The sequence below is a fragment of the Zootoca vivipara genome, chromosome 2 (genome assembly GCF_963506605.1).
Source record: "Zootoca vivipara chromosome 2, rZooViv1.1, whole genome shotgun sequence".
NCBI lineage: Eukaryota > Metazoa > Chordata > Lepidosauria > Squamata > Lacertidae > Zootoca > Zootoca vivipara.
In genome coordinates, this window is record NC_083277.1 from 72,297,061 (window position 1) to 72,311,949 (window position 14,889).

A 14,889-nucleotide genomic window follows, 5' to 3' on the forward strand; every position below is an offset into this window, starting at 1 on the left:
ACCAAGAAAACAAACAAACAAACAAACATAAAGTACACAGTGTTTCTCTGCTTTAAAAATAAGTATTTTTGAAGAACTGAACTGACACTTTTTGTTCACTGTCCTCTAGTTTTCACAACAACAACAAAAAACTTCACAATAGCACAAAAGCATCTGTATGGTATTAATGGAATTGACTAATTCTCCTAATTCCTGCCCCTCCCCCCCCCACCGTCTGTTCTGTTATTTTAGGATAAATTGTCATCTTAGAAACTAAGGATGAAAAAAAAGCATTTTTAAAAAAGATGGGGGAGGTCTCTCAGCTTATTTTGGATCCAGCAGTTTGGACCAAGTAGTGAGGCACAGAACCCCATTATGGAAACTGCCACCCACACCATGACAAGACTTACTATGAAAAGAACAAGAGAGCAACAATAGGAGGAGCTGGCGCTGGCTGAAGATTAACTGAAGTAGCTGAATTTAAGCAGAGGGTGCTGTTAGGTGGGTGGCTAAATTTAAAAACCCCAAAAAAGATGCCGAGGCCACACAAAAAATAGCAAAAAATCTGGGTGACAAATTTAAGCCAGTCATCAGAGCTTGCATTCAATGAGACACACACTTCCAGGAATTATTGTGACAATGGGAAAGTTTGGTGTTCAGGTGCTTATATGTCAAACTTAAGACTCCATTTCTTATCCAGTGTAGGGAGCTGCCTCATATGATCTCAATATAATAAAATACCCACAGCAAAAGGGCAATACCCCAAAGGCAACAAGAAACAACAAAATTCCTGTGTCCAAAGTTTAATTTAAAAACTGCTCTTTAGTGCTCAGTCAGAGCAAATGACAGTCGGGTTTGCCATTCACTTCCTTGGACTTTTGGTGAGCTGTGTCCAAATTTCTATGTCGCTTAAGCTCACTGCAGAATGGATTGTAACCAGCAAAGCTGTCCTGTTGTTACAAGGACTTCTGCTTGCACAGCAGAACCTTTCCTCCTTCTCCTCCCCCATACACCCCACACACAAAAAATGTGTCTGGGGATCCAGAGCATATTAATATTGCCACCACCAAGAAGGTTTTAGGGAATGAAAGTGATGAGATGGTCACCTTGGCAGGGCTCAGGCATTCAGACCCTGGCATAGGTGAGTGGCAGGTATCTGAGCTCCAATACACTGCTAGGGGTGCATAAATCTGTCAAATTCACCTTCTCGTTATTCCGGTCATTTTTCCTATTCCGTACTCCACTTTTTCATATTAGTTTGGGAGGGGTTTTTTAGAAAAGGAAAAGTCTGCATAAAATTTCATCAGAAATTGCCCAAATTTCAGCTAATATACACATTTTAGATTGGGGAGTTTTGTCCAATATACACATTTTTGCAAAGTAATTTTGTCTGAGATGGTGCATTTTCGTACATATTTTTCATTTCTTTTATAATTTTCATTTATAATGCATAAGCATTTCAAACAGGTAAAAAAAACCCCGCATCCTTATATGTAAACCTCAACGTAGTTCCTTAAATTTACTCTCTTTTTTCCTGCATTTCCCACTTAAGTCTATTTATTCTTTTCCAGGGACGCGGGTGGTGCTGTGGGTTAAACCACAGAGCCTAGGGCTTGCCGATCAGAAGGTCGGCGGTTTGAATCCCTGCTATGGGGTGAGCTCCCGTTGCTCGGTTCCAGCTCCTGCCAACCTAGCAGTTCGAAAACACGTCAAAGTGCAAGTAGATAAATAGGTACTGCTACAGCGGTAAGGTAAACACCGTTTCTGTGCGCTGCTCTGGTTCACCAGAAGCAGCTTAATCATGACCCGGAAGCTGTATGCCGGCTCCCTTGGCCAATTACGCAAGATGAGCGCCGCAACCCCAGAGTCGGTCACGACTGGACCTAATGGTCAGGGGTCCCTTTACCTTTACCTTTGTACATTATTTTCACTAAGGGCTCATCCACACTTCCGCTTGTCCTATGCCTAGAAAGCACAGGTCTGAACAGTTTTCCGCTTGACCCACACTTTCTAGCCATGGGTCCAAGTGGTTTTCTGCTTGCCCTGCCCCTTTCCAAAGGAAAACTCACTCTTTAGCCATAGATCACAACAAATGACAATCCATGGAAAACCCAACTGCCATTTGCTCTGACTGAGCATTAAAGAGCAGTTTTCCCTGGAGGAAAGCAGTGGGACAAGAGGCACTGTGACCTCACAGTTTATATATGCCTTTCTATGCACACTTTGCCCTAGTGTATGCATGTTTGTACATGTTACTCAGCTCATTTTGAAGGATGGCTATGTTTCAGTTCTCGTCCTAACTGGCCTCCCATCCTTACAAGGGAGAATAGTTGCTGCAAACCTCACGAGGAAGTGGTCTGACCATGGCAATGGAGTGACACCCATACACACTCCTATTTCCAGACCACACCTCTCTCCGCCTAATTCAAGGGTTTCCCCTGCTTTGTGCTTTGAACTGGCGATGATTTCAAACAGGTGCATGGTAGCCATGGAAGCCATGGATTCCTGACCCAGACCTGACACATCCTCAGGATGGATGTTGAAGCCACTCAAAACCACTCCTGAGACCACCACAATGCAATGCAATGCAATGCAATGCAATGCAATGCAATGCAATGCAATGCAATGCAATGCAATGCAATGCAATACAATACAATACAATACAATACAATACAATACAAATACCTTCATTAGCATTATGAGTTAAAACATTTCAAAACACTGGGATAAATTTAAAAGGGACAGGAGTGAGGCTGTCGAGGATCACAAGGTACTCAATTGTTCTGCTTCACCCTGTCTATTCCCTAGAGAGATGATTCATTAAGAAGATGGAGATTAAAAAGGAAGCCACTGAGGCAGTAATGTCCTTGCCCCTATCTGCTAGGAGGAACCTCATTTGGCTATGTCTTGGAGCTGTGGGTCACAGGTCCAATATCTTGCTCAGCATCTGTTTGCAGAGTCTGCTGTGCAAAGGGCAGGGAGACCACCTCCACCCGAAAGGATGTTGAGCAGTTGAATGGGCAAATACACCGACAGCATCCCTGAGCTGTCTCTTTAGCCCAACACCAAAACTACCGGTAATGCAGAAAGTTAGTGTGTAATGGTTGAGGGGAGGTGTTAAATGTCTAATAGTCAGACTAATAATAATAATAATAGACTTTACTTGGATTATTGCTATGTCTTGTTTCCCCCCTGTTTTACTATTACTATTACTATTGCATTACTATTAGGTAATGCAAGAGCAGACAATAGGCACTGTCATTTTAAACAGGATTGGTGGCTATTTACCAGATAACTAAAGACTCATTTGATTGAATGCAACATTGGATTCAGATACTGCATTGATATTTTTTATTCCATAATGCTGTCATTTTTGTGTGTTCCAACACTATTAGATTTCAATCATCTACTTTGCCCCTTTTAAGGTCATTGCTTTTATATTACCAGTCAGTTGTAAATCCACACATTCTTTTCGATCAGAAAGTAAATGAAATTGGGTCTCCTGGCTGTGCAGTCAGAGACTAATGTCTGCAGAAATGAATGATGAGACTCTGTTATCCTCTGGTGCTTCCACCTTTTCTCTACCTTCCTCCACAACCTACTACAGGGAGCACATGAGAACATAAGAAAGGTCCTGCTGAGTCAGACCAATGGCCCATCCAAGCCTGCACCCAATTCTGGAGGGATGTGTATCACTACACCCCAAAGTCTAGAAGGACTGATATACATTTACATCTGCACACGTAAATTTATGAGTTATTCATCATTAAGGGAGAGGACAATTCACAGTTGTGTGCTGTAACTGCCGTTTCCAACAGGATCAGACCATGATTTTTCTACCCTAACATTCCAACAGTGGCCAAGCAGATGCCTCTCAGACAGAGATGAGGAACCCTGTGGTCCTCTAGAGCAGACATCCCCAAACTTCGGCCCTCCAGATGTTTTGGACTACAATTCCCATCTTCCCCGACCACTGGTCCTGTTAGCTAGGGATCATGGGAGTTGTACGCCAAAACACCTGGAGGGCCGCAGTTTGGGGATGCCTGCTCTAGAGGCTGCCAGACTCCAACTCTCACTAGTCCCAACAAGCATAGACAATGGTCAGGGGATGATGGGGGTTGCAGTTTAACAACATCTGGAAGCCACAACTTCTGTGTTCCTGGTCTATTCTGTGTTCCTGGTCTAGGAAGTTCACAAACAGGGCATTGCTATCCCTGTAGGTTGTCCCATTGTGTAGCATCTCAGACTTGTGGGGGCAATTTATCTGAACTTGTTCCTCTTCATAGGAGCCTACTGGATCAGGCCAGTGGTTCATCTAGTCCAGCATCCTATTCTCACAGGGGTCAACCAGATGCCTATGAGAAGCCACAAACATTCCTTTCTCCTGCAATGGGTATTCAGAAGCCTCCAAACAGTGGAGTGGCCTCTCCTAACTTCCCATCTCTTATACAATTAAGGCAACAACTTGTTCCTAGATACTACTACAGTCTGCGGGCTCCCATTAGTTCCCCTGATCACTAAAGAGAAGTGGGGAAACAGAGCCCAGAGCAGCAGGAGTCTCCTGCGACGTGTGGCATTTGTTCCATTAGTATGTCACTCTGTACTAATGCAGATGGACAAAGATCACCCGCCACTTCCAAAGGTTAAAAGCTTTTCCATTTCGAACTTTCTGCTGAATGTAATTTTGTAGAGATAAAGCAGCACCAGAACATAAAACCGTGCCCTTTATTCCTGTACATACATAATTCAAGGACATTAATGAGAATAGAGGAATGTGGCACTGTGACCGCATCGAGGGACTCTTCCAGGAGAGGGCTGCAGACAAAGCGCAAATGGCTGGCCCTTCATGGCTCCTCCTGTGTCGCTGCGATGCAGAAAGGGTTCAGGGGTTCCAGTCCAATTGTCTTAGTCAAAAGGCTGCCTTTGGAAGGCTTCTTTGAAAAAAAAAGAAACAAAGGGGGAAGAGTAAAAAAGAGGAAGTGTTAATTGCAAACAAGACTGGACGGTACATGAGTAAGGCCCATTCTGTTATGATTTGTGTATCATGCAAGAAGGGTAAACTTTTTCTTAAAGGAATCTTTAGGAAATATCAATCTTATTGGAGGAGGCAGGTTAAGAACATAAGCTAGGTGTAGAGCAGTTGTAGGACATCAGCCTTGCATGTGGAAGGTCCCAGGTTCAATCCTGAGCCTCACCAGGTAGGGCTGGGAGAGATCCCTCCCCAAGACCCTGGGGAGCCACAGAAGACATAGTGTTAGTGTAAGGGTTTGTGTCAGCAGCACGTGGATAAGTCTTTGCTTACAAACACACACACGTGTATAGAGAAAGAGAGATTGTAAGAGGTTAGAGCAGGCTTCCTCAACCTCAGCCCCCCAGATGTTTTTGGCCTACAACTCCCATGATCCCTAGCTAGCAGGACCAGTGGTCAGGGATGATGGGAATTGTAGTCTCAAAACATCTGGAGGGTCGAGGTTGAGGAAGCCTGGGTTAGAGAGTCCAGAGCTTGCTTGGTTACATTCAGTTGGCTGCAGTGTGGCTTGTTTACATGTGGGAGGGGTGGATTGCTGCGTCAAGTTAGTCATATTAATTTGTTTGCCATTGTGGAGGATAGGTCATTGCCTTGTTGTGCACAAAATGTCTCTCCCTACATGTAAACAAACTGTGAAAAGTGGAGATGTACTTCCCCCCATTTATTTGCTTGTTTTATAGCACAAGAAAATATTTAATAAAAACCAATTTCAGTAAATACAGTGGTATCTTGGTGGTCGAACTTAATCTATTCTGGGAATCTGTTCGACTCCCGGAATGGTTCGAAAACCAAGGCATGGTTTCCAACTGGCTGCAGGAGCTTCCTGCACTCAATAGGACGCCGCAGAAGCCGCGTTGGACGTTCGACTTCTAAAAAACATTCACAAACCAGAACACTCACTTCCGGGTTTGTGGCGTTTGGGAGCCATTTGTTTGGGAGCCAAGTTGTTTGACATCCAAGGTACCACTGTAAATAAATACAGAGGACAGAGCAGTACTGGTACAAAAACTAGCAAAGAGCTAGTATAGTGGCTAAGAGACGGGCATTCCAACCTGATTATCAATGTGTTTGTCAACCAAATTTATAGGCGACTCTTCATTACGTTGGAATCACAGCATGATTTCTGAAAAAGTGTAGAATTCCTGCCCTACAGCGGTGCATTTAGCACCCTCATTGTATGGCTTCCAGTGTATGTTAACCATTCACCTCTTTACTACCCTATTCAGCTTATTGTAAATTATGTGGACTGATTATGTGTTTTTATACTGTCATAACCAGCCCTGGAGCTTTACGGTAAAAGGCAAGTAAGAAATATCACCATCATCATCATCATTATCAAAGAAACCATATAGTACTAATAAACTAACATGCAATATAAAACAATTTTGGGCTGACAGCATCAGATCAAACAAAGACCTTAGGTACAAGTGGAAACCACAATAAGTCAAGTATCTCCAAACACCTGAGATAACAAGTATGTTTTCACCATCACAAATTCTTAGAACAAAATTTATGGCAAGTGTCTACATTTGATAAATGCTTTCAAACTAATAATACTTGAACCAGATTAAGAGATGGAAAAAAGAGGGGATTTAGTCATGGCAAACAATCCACTTAAAAATGGCCACCTGCGTCCCATGAGGTGGCCCTATTTGGAAGAAAAGGTTACCTATGATGGCTTTCTTGTCCTTGTCAAAGCCATCAGAGAGGCCTGAGCTGAACTTGGTTTGCAAACACAAAAATGGTTTTAAGGAGGGAGTCTGCTCCTTCTAAGTGTACAAGAAAATAGTTTCTCTATCATCAAGGTAACATGTGGAAGGTTATGGCAAAAGGTGCTCGCTTCTGCCTTCCAGCTGCAAATGGATCATTAGAGCCAGTGAGGATTAAAGGTGCCCTTAGCTCACCTAGGAGCCCTTTTTTCATTTGATGGTGTGTTTCCTGGAACAACTCTACCCTGGTTTTCAAAATAGCATAGAATCAATTTGAAAAGGGCGACTCTCTGGCAGGATTGTTGGAACAGTGAAACAGCATTTCCTATGGAATGTTTAAAGGAGTCGCTTTAGGAAGCTACAACGCTGGTGAACATTAAGCACCCATTGTTGTCATCATCTTAGGCTAAACTGCGGCCTACAAGGCCAGTGCTTTTATATGGCTGGCTCACTGAGGCTAGCATTTTAAATCATCATGAGTGAACTTGATTTTATAACCAAAACAACAACCCTTTTCTTGAGCAGCATTCCTGTTGACCAGCAGTTTGATGAGCAAGTGGACATATGAACAGGTGAAGTTATCTCTCATGGAGATGCTTTGTTAAGGAAAGCTGCAACCACTCAAATTCTGCTTGTGCTAAAAGCTAACGAGATCATTAAACATTTAAAAATTTCCCTATACAGGGCTGCCTTCGGATGTCTTCTTAAGGTTGTATAGTTATCTTCTTGGCTCAGGGGTCGCATAGCTCTATAACCTCCAACAATACTCTGATGAAAATAGGGACGTCCTAAGAAAAAGCAGGACATTGCATTGCAGCCAGAGACCTCCCCCCTAAATAAATTTGTATAATGCACTATACCACACACTTAAAACGTTTTATTTGGAGCCGTAGAGCTGAGTCCTTGGGGGACCAGTAGAAAAGCTGGCAACCCAAGGTAAAAGGTGCCCAGAAAAAACTGGTAATGTTATATGTTTCCTCAGTTTATATTTCATACTGCTCTTTCCTAAACACAACAAACTGAGAGAGTGGAAAGGAACTGACTTATAACCTGAAAATCAGTGGGGAGGGGAGGCTGGGAGGAAAAGTGAGAGGAGGGCACTGAACAGAGAGTGGCATGAACGGGATAAGGAGACGGAAGCAAATAAGACAACCTTTGCAATGCTACTTGGGTCTTACAATCCTTGGATAAAAATACTCTTCATCACAGCTAATAGGACCCTACTTGCACATTCAAGGGAAAGGGGGTGGCATTTGTTTCATGAGGCATAAAGTAAGAGCTTTTGAAAGAGATTGTATTTCAGATACCTGGCAGGTTGCAATAAAAAAAGAAGTAAAACAAAATGGTGGAAATTTACAGCCTCTTCACTTCAAAGACATTATTATTGACCTGAGGTTTCGCTGGTGTCCCCTCCAATAGTTGTAACTTTTTAAAGCAGTTTTCATTTACAAGGTAGCAAAGAATGTGATTTATTTATTTATTTATTTATTTATAAAATCATTTCAGAGTGCTTCAAAAGTGTATCTTGATAGAACTGTCTCCTTTTGATCAACCCTTGATAATTGGCTTCTTTTAAAGCAAGGATAATTTTGTTTTCTTCCAAGATCAACCATAATTATGCTTGGCAAGTTTCTGAAATGTATAACTTTTTTTTTGTTTTGTCTGAAAGAAAGATGCTTCAGTTGCTACTGTCCACCCACATTTTCAAACTGGCTTTTGTGGGGATGGGGTGGGGGAATGAACAGACGGAAGCTGGCAGTTCTGTTAATCCCCTTTAGGCTGGAGTAGAGGAAGCATGCAGATTTGAAATGCAGGATTGGATTATTCACAGGGCCCTCTCCTCAAATTTCTCACCCACACCCACCCGCCCACCTTTAATGGACTTCCAGAAGATAGTAAAAACAAAACAAAAAGATGTCTTTGCGTTGATAGAAGGCTAGTGGTTTTATTTTAAATTGTTCAATGGTGGGTTTATCTTTTTAGCCTTTTACGGAAAAAAGCAGAGCATAAATGCTTTAAATCTTAATTACGTTTTCATTCTGACCATTTTTGTTTTAATGGGATTGTTTCACTGTGTAATTTAACTACTGTGCACAATGTGCTCTAAACTGTTCTTATATTTTGTAAACTGTTTATGGCATTATGTACATAAATAAGCAGAGGAACGCTGCTGGTCTCCAATTGGTTGACATTGACAAATCAGCCTGGGGATTTGCACTGTTCTTCTGAGATCGTGCAGGGGTCAGGCACTTTGAATCAGTGCACCACACTTCTGAAAAATTATCCACCTGGAAGCACCCAGTGAGATGATATGGTGCCCAGGCTGATGAGCTCACTGAGCATGAAAATACGCCAAGTGGCTTGTTCCTTATCTGTATTCCTTCCCTGGGGACAGAAAATTCTTCAAGGCCATAAGGATATCTGAAAATCCAATAAGGTCAGGTCAGCTCAAATGCCTCATTAGGAGGTGTTGTTGTTCTTGTTTAGATGTTTAGTTGTGTCTGACTCTTCATGACCCCATGGATTAGAGCACACCAGGCACTCCTGTCTTCCACTGCCTCCCGCAGTTTGGTCAAACTCATGTTCGTAGCTTCGAGAACACTGTCCAACCATCTCGTCCCCTGTCGTCCCCTTCTCCTTGTGCCCTCCATCTTTCCCAACATCAGGGTCTTTTCCAGGGAGTCTTCTCTTCTCATGAGGTGGCCAAAGTATTGGAGCCTCAGCTTCAGGACCTGTCCTTCCAGTGAGCACTCAGGGCTGATTTCCTTCAGAATGGATAGGTTTGATCTTCTTGCAGTCCATGGGACTCTCAAGAGTCTCCTCCAGCACCATAATTCAAAAGCATCAATTCTTCGGCGATCAGCCTTTTTTATGGTCCAGCTCCCACTTCCATACATCACTACTGGGAAAACCATAGCTTTAACTATACGGACCTTTGTCGGCAAGGTGATGTCTCTGCTTTTTAAGGTGCTGTCTAGGTTTGTCATTGCTTTTCTCCCAAGAAGCAGGCGTCTTTTAATTTCGCAACTGCTGTCACCATCTGCAGTGATCATGGAGCCCAAGAAAGCAAAATGTCTCACTGCCTCCATTTCTTCCCCTTCTATTTGCCAGGAGGTGATGGGACCAGTGGCCATGATCTTAGTTTAGGTAAGGGATCATTAATATTAAAATGATCCATCTTGACTTCTTGCTGGATTCTATTATTCTATGATATCTACTCAAAAGTCCTGTTGAGTTCTGTAGGGCTTATGCAGTATAGGGCTACAGACTAAATAAAGGGGTGAACAGGTAGTACACTACTGGTTTCATTCACCTCCAGCTGTTCTTTTTGTTTAGCCCTATGCAATCAATTGTTTAAACTCCAAAAATAAATAGTAACAAAAACAATGTGCCCACAAAGAATTTTAATTCAGATGGCATGCTCAAGACTATTTCCTCATCCATGACTGACCATGCGCTTGGAATTCTGGCAAGCCATCTTCCAGTTCTGACATGCTTGTTAATCATCGAAAGCTTCATGGAAAGAAAAAAAAACATGAAGATTTACTATGGCCTTGAGGATAGGCTTCGGGTGGAAGTTGAATTCTTTACTTGACAACTGAATGAGGTCACATTTAGCTCAGTGTCTGGAATACAGAAACTTGGTTTCATTCTTAAAAGCATACTAGCGGTGCAATCCTATGAATATTTATTCAGAAGTATAGTCCACCACATTCGTGTGAGTTTACTCCTACCGGTAGGTGTGTGCATACTCTTGCAGTCCAATGCACCAACTGGAATATCAACCCACATTTGCTTCCAGCAAGAGGATGGATTACTAAGCCAGTTAGAAAAAATGAAGGTGTACAGCTCAATCATATGCACACATATTCTGTTGCAAACCGGGGATTTAAATAGAAGCACAATGAACACACAATGTAAAAACATATTGCAATCAAGTATCAGTAGGTGTAGAAAGCAAATATCAAATGTTCATGAACATTCAGTAGATATTCAAAGCTTTTTACGTGGTGCCTATTCCAATGCCAGAAGTCCACCTGGCACCATGGTGGCAGCCACAACCAAAGCTTCCTCCCAGCAGCTGGTATGCAGTCCTTATTGTTTCTGCACTTCTAAAGCAGCTAAAGCACATTCTCAAAATGTTCACTTTACAGTGGTACCTCTGGTTAAGAACTTAATTCATTCCGGAGGTCCGTCCTTAACCTGAGGTACCACTTTACCTAATGGGGCCTCCCACTGCCGCCGTGCCGCCACCACACGATTTCTGTTCTCACCCTGAGGTAAAGTTCTTAACCCGAGGTACTACTTCTGGGTTAGCAGAGTCTGTAACCTGAAGTGTTTGTAACCCGAGGTACCACTGTACAGTATAGCATTTGGGGTTCGCTCTCAGTTGTGTGTCCTAAGAAACCCTCCCCATTACTCACACTTTTAACTGTGAAAAGAATACAGGCGGATGGCTTTAAAAGCAACCACTCTAAAGTTTAGTCTGAACAATATTGTGACAAATTTAACTTTCTCTTTCCACCAACCTCCTATCTCCTTTGTAACTTACTTCCCCTCAGGAATTCATCTGTCAGATCTCCTGTTTTCTGTTAAACTCACTTTGCAGCATCCTCAGGGACTCCTTCTGCCCTTGTTGACTAGAATTTCTTTGATTTCCATGCCATTTGCTCAAATGCAAAAAGGTACAGTTAAAACAGGAAAGCAATTTAGGTTGCTCACTGAAGGACAAAGCAATCATGCCGTTTGCCGTTGCAGGCAATTGATTTGGACCAATAAATGAAAAGCGCTTGCAGTCATATGGATCCTCAAACCTAATTTACCTCAATTTTTTGCTTGTTAAAAGTTCGGCCATGCAAAGTGTATGAGACTACACTGAATCAAAGACATTTACTGAGACTGGATCCCCCCCCCATTTATATTCTAGTGTTGTGCCTTTATATTTTCTCAGGATTTCTCCTTTCTACACTTTTTCCTGTTGGCCAGTGATTTCCCTCCCCCTCCAAGAGATCTGCAAATGAGGCCCTTCTTGTGGACCCACTTAGGAGAAGCTCATGCTGCAGTGCCCCAAGATGGACAGTTTATAGCAGCTCTCATAGAAATATAGGGATACAGAGTTTTTCAAATCTGCAGGCTGTAATTTAAAGGTGAACAAATGGAAAGCGCTCGTTGCAAACTTATTGTTCCTGTTCCTTCTTCTGGTTTTACCAGCATGCTTCAATTTGCTTGTCATATTGTTCTCCCTAAATTTTCCACATTTTCACTCTCCTCCTCAGATGCCCATTTCAATTCCTAAATAATATACTCCTTGTCCTCTGTGAGACAGACATTTCTGACAACACATGCCACCTTTCTTTAATTTTGAAAAACCTGGCAGATCCTGTCTTCAGAATTATTTTACCTGCACCCCTTTTCTTGTTTGTCCATGAAGTGCTCAGATGCTGTTTTCAACGATGGGCAGGATCCACTCATTTTCTCATTTGGCTCCATTACATGATGGGCTGTCATTTCCTTCTGTAACATTGCACACTAATTTAACTGTGTGCTACCGCCTTAACCTCTACAGCTAAAACTGATCGTACATCAAGGTCCCTGCCAAAAAGATCTGTACACTGCTTTTGAGAAACCGGCTGCATAAGAACGTATTGTTTTCTGACAGGAGAGTTCATTGGAAAAAAGAGAGAGAATTGACTACAATCTAATGCACATTTTTCCTGGTGGTAAGCCCCACTGAACATGCTTACTTCTGAACATACATGCTTAGGTGTACATTGTACACCCTTGACTTGTTTTCATAGTCCCTCAGTCCCTTGAATTTCTACATGCCACAGGTAGAGAGGGTACACTAGGAGGGGTGTCTGCCTGTCTCTAAAAGTTAAAACATGCTGCATTTCCTGGAACAAGAGTCCACAGTGCTACAGTGCTAGACACCTTAACACAGAAGTAAACCCCAGTAGTTGAAGGGGGCTTACTCCCAGGTATATATGCATAACTTTATTTACTATGAAATTCACCAAGATCCGTCTTGAGGTCATATGCGTAGAATCAGTCTGTTGATTACATAGCCAATCGTTTTAACAATGTGAAGTCAGACGCTCAGATTTTGAAATCCTAACTTATCAGGGTGTCTAAGCACCAGTTGTCCTCAAAATGGTTGATTTTGGGAGATGTTTCACCAGGAAATCTTTTTTAAAAAAGAGAAAGCTAATCCCTTTTATTATTACTTTACCAAACCCTTGAAAATGACAGCCCCAGATGTCAGCTCGTGACCTTTTTGCTGCATATTTATCAAAGCAATTTTGTGTGCAGTATTAAGACATTGAATGAAAAACAGCAAAATTTTTGAGAAAGGCATTCTTTCCTCATTAATATATTCAACTCACAATCCTGACGAGTTAGAATAACCTTGTGGCCATTTTGTTATTCTCCACCCTTCCTGCTTTTTGCACAGGAGTCATCCTTTATGCTGTTTTGCCTATAATTTCTAAGGAACTCATTTTGAAACCTGGTTTGGTGTGTGTTTTCGTTATACATTTTAGGAGAGAAACAGAGTGTATGGAATATCAATAAGAATATCTGAAGGGCAAACATCGTGAATGATCAGAACACCTTTTTTAATGATTTGTACAATTATTATAGAAATGGATGTGAAAAACATCATTTATAATTTCATTAACCCATTCCCTTAGCAATTGATTCGCAACACATATACAGCACAAAGCAAGTTCTGGGATAATGAAAGATAGCTGTTAATGTAAAAATACTGCAAATGATTTATGGACTAAGAATTAAGTTCTCAAAACATTTTTTATGTTTAACATTGGGGGGGGTGAGTCTGTCTTTCTAGATCACATTTTCAAGGCACAGATGTCAAAGGCACTTCATGAAGTTGGTTGTGTTTAGACATCAAGTATAGTGTTCGGGCATTCTTACATTTCAATGCTGTTTTGTAGCTTACAAAGCTGGGGGCTATATCCAAGCATTTAGCAGCCAGTAGCAGGCACTGTAATCTGAAAACAAACATGCAGTTGACAAGGCACGCAACAACCTTGTCAGTGGTTAACTGAAACAACCTGTGATATTGCGTTGGCCTTGCTATTAGAGAACATACATGCCGAAAGGTTTAGTGGCACATGCAGTGTGACTTGAGGCAGACCTATCTATACATTTACAGTCTCCACAAAGAGACGCACAGTGGCTCGCCAGGCAAGTCACACCTATTTTAAGAATCCCCATGCCTTCACATCCCTGTGCCTCCATTCCATCATCCTGTAACTGCCAATAGGATGTCGGGAGTCCGCATAGTATGCTGCTCCACACAACAGCCACACAGAGGGCATTTTAAGATTATTGTACTGTTTAGACAGGGCCTTAGAAAAGCTGCTGTCTGATACATTGCCGTATTTGCACCCCCTGACATACAAATGTATTTGCACCATCTGTCAATAGTACAAGAGGCTCCCTTTTTAAACGCTGAGATTAATATCCACATGGGAAAAGGAGAGGCTCTGTGAACTACTTGGAAAAAAGCAGACAAGCTCCTCCAAACTTTCTAAGACCTGATGTTATATAAAAATGAAAATTTCTAGCTTCCTGGAATGCAATGAGTACATGTAAAGCAGGTGTTAGCTACAATTTAGCAAGTCAGAGACATAATGTGAGGAAGAATCTAATGAGCCTGACATACAATAGTGTTCAAGGAGGAGTATATTTTTTTCCCAAGAACGTAATAATCTCTCTTGCCTTATTTTGTTTTCTTAAAAAAAAAAATACAAGGCTGATTTTAATATAGTTGCAGAGACTATATATACACTCCCTGAAACAAAATTGCAACAGGATTATTTAGATCTCAAACCTCTCCAGCTGGAAGACTGTTACTCATTAAACCAGGGGTAGTCACCCTTTTTATACCTACCGCCCACTAATGCATCTTCCTTGATGGTAAAATTTCCTTACCGCCCACCAGTGCTCGATGGAAGGAGGATTCAGCTTGTGCCGTGGAACCGACTACCGCCCACCTAGAATCCTGAAATGCCCACTAGTGGGCGGTAGGGACCAGGTTGACAACCCCTGCATTATACAGTGCAAGCTTTCTACTGCACAAGATCCTGTCCTCTTCCAAATGGCCCAAGAGAAGTAGGGTGCTGAACAAGGGCCTCATCTGGAGCCAAT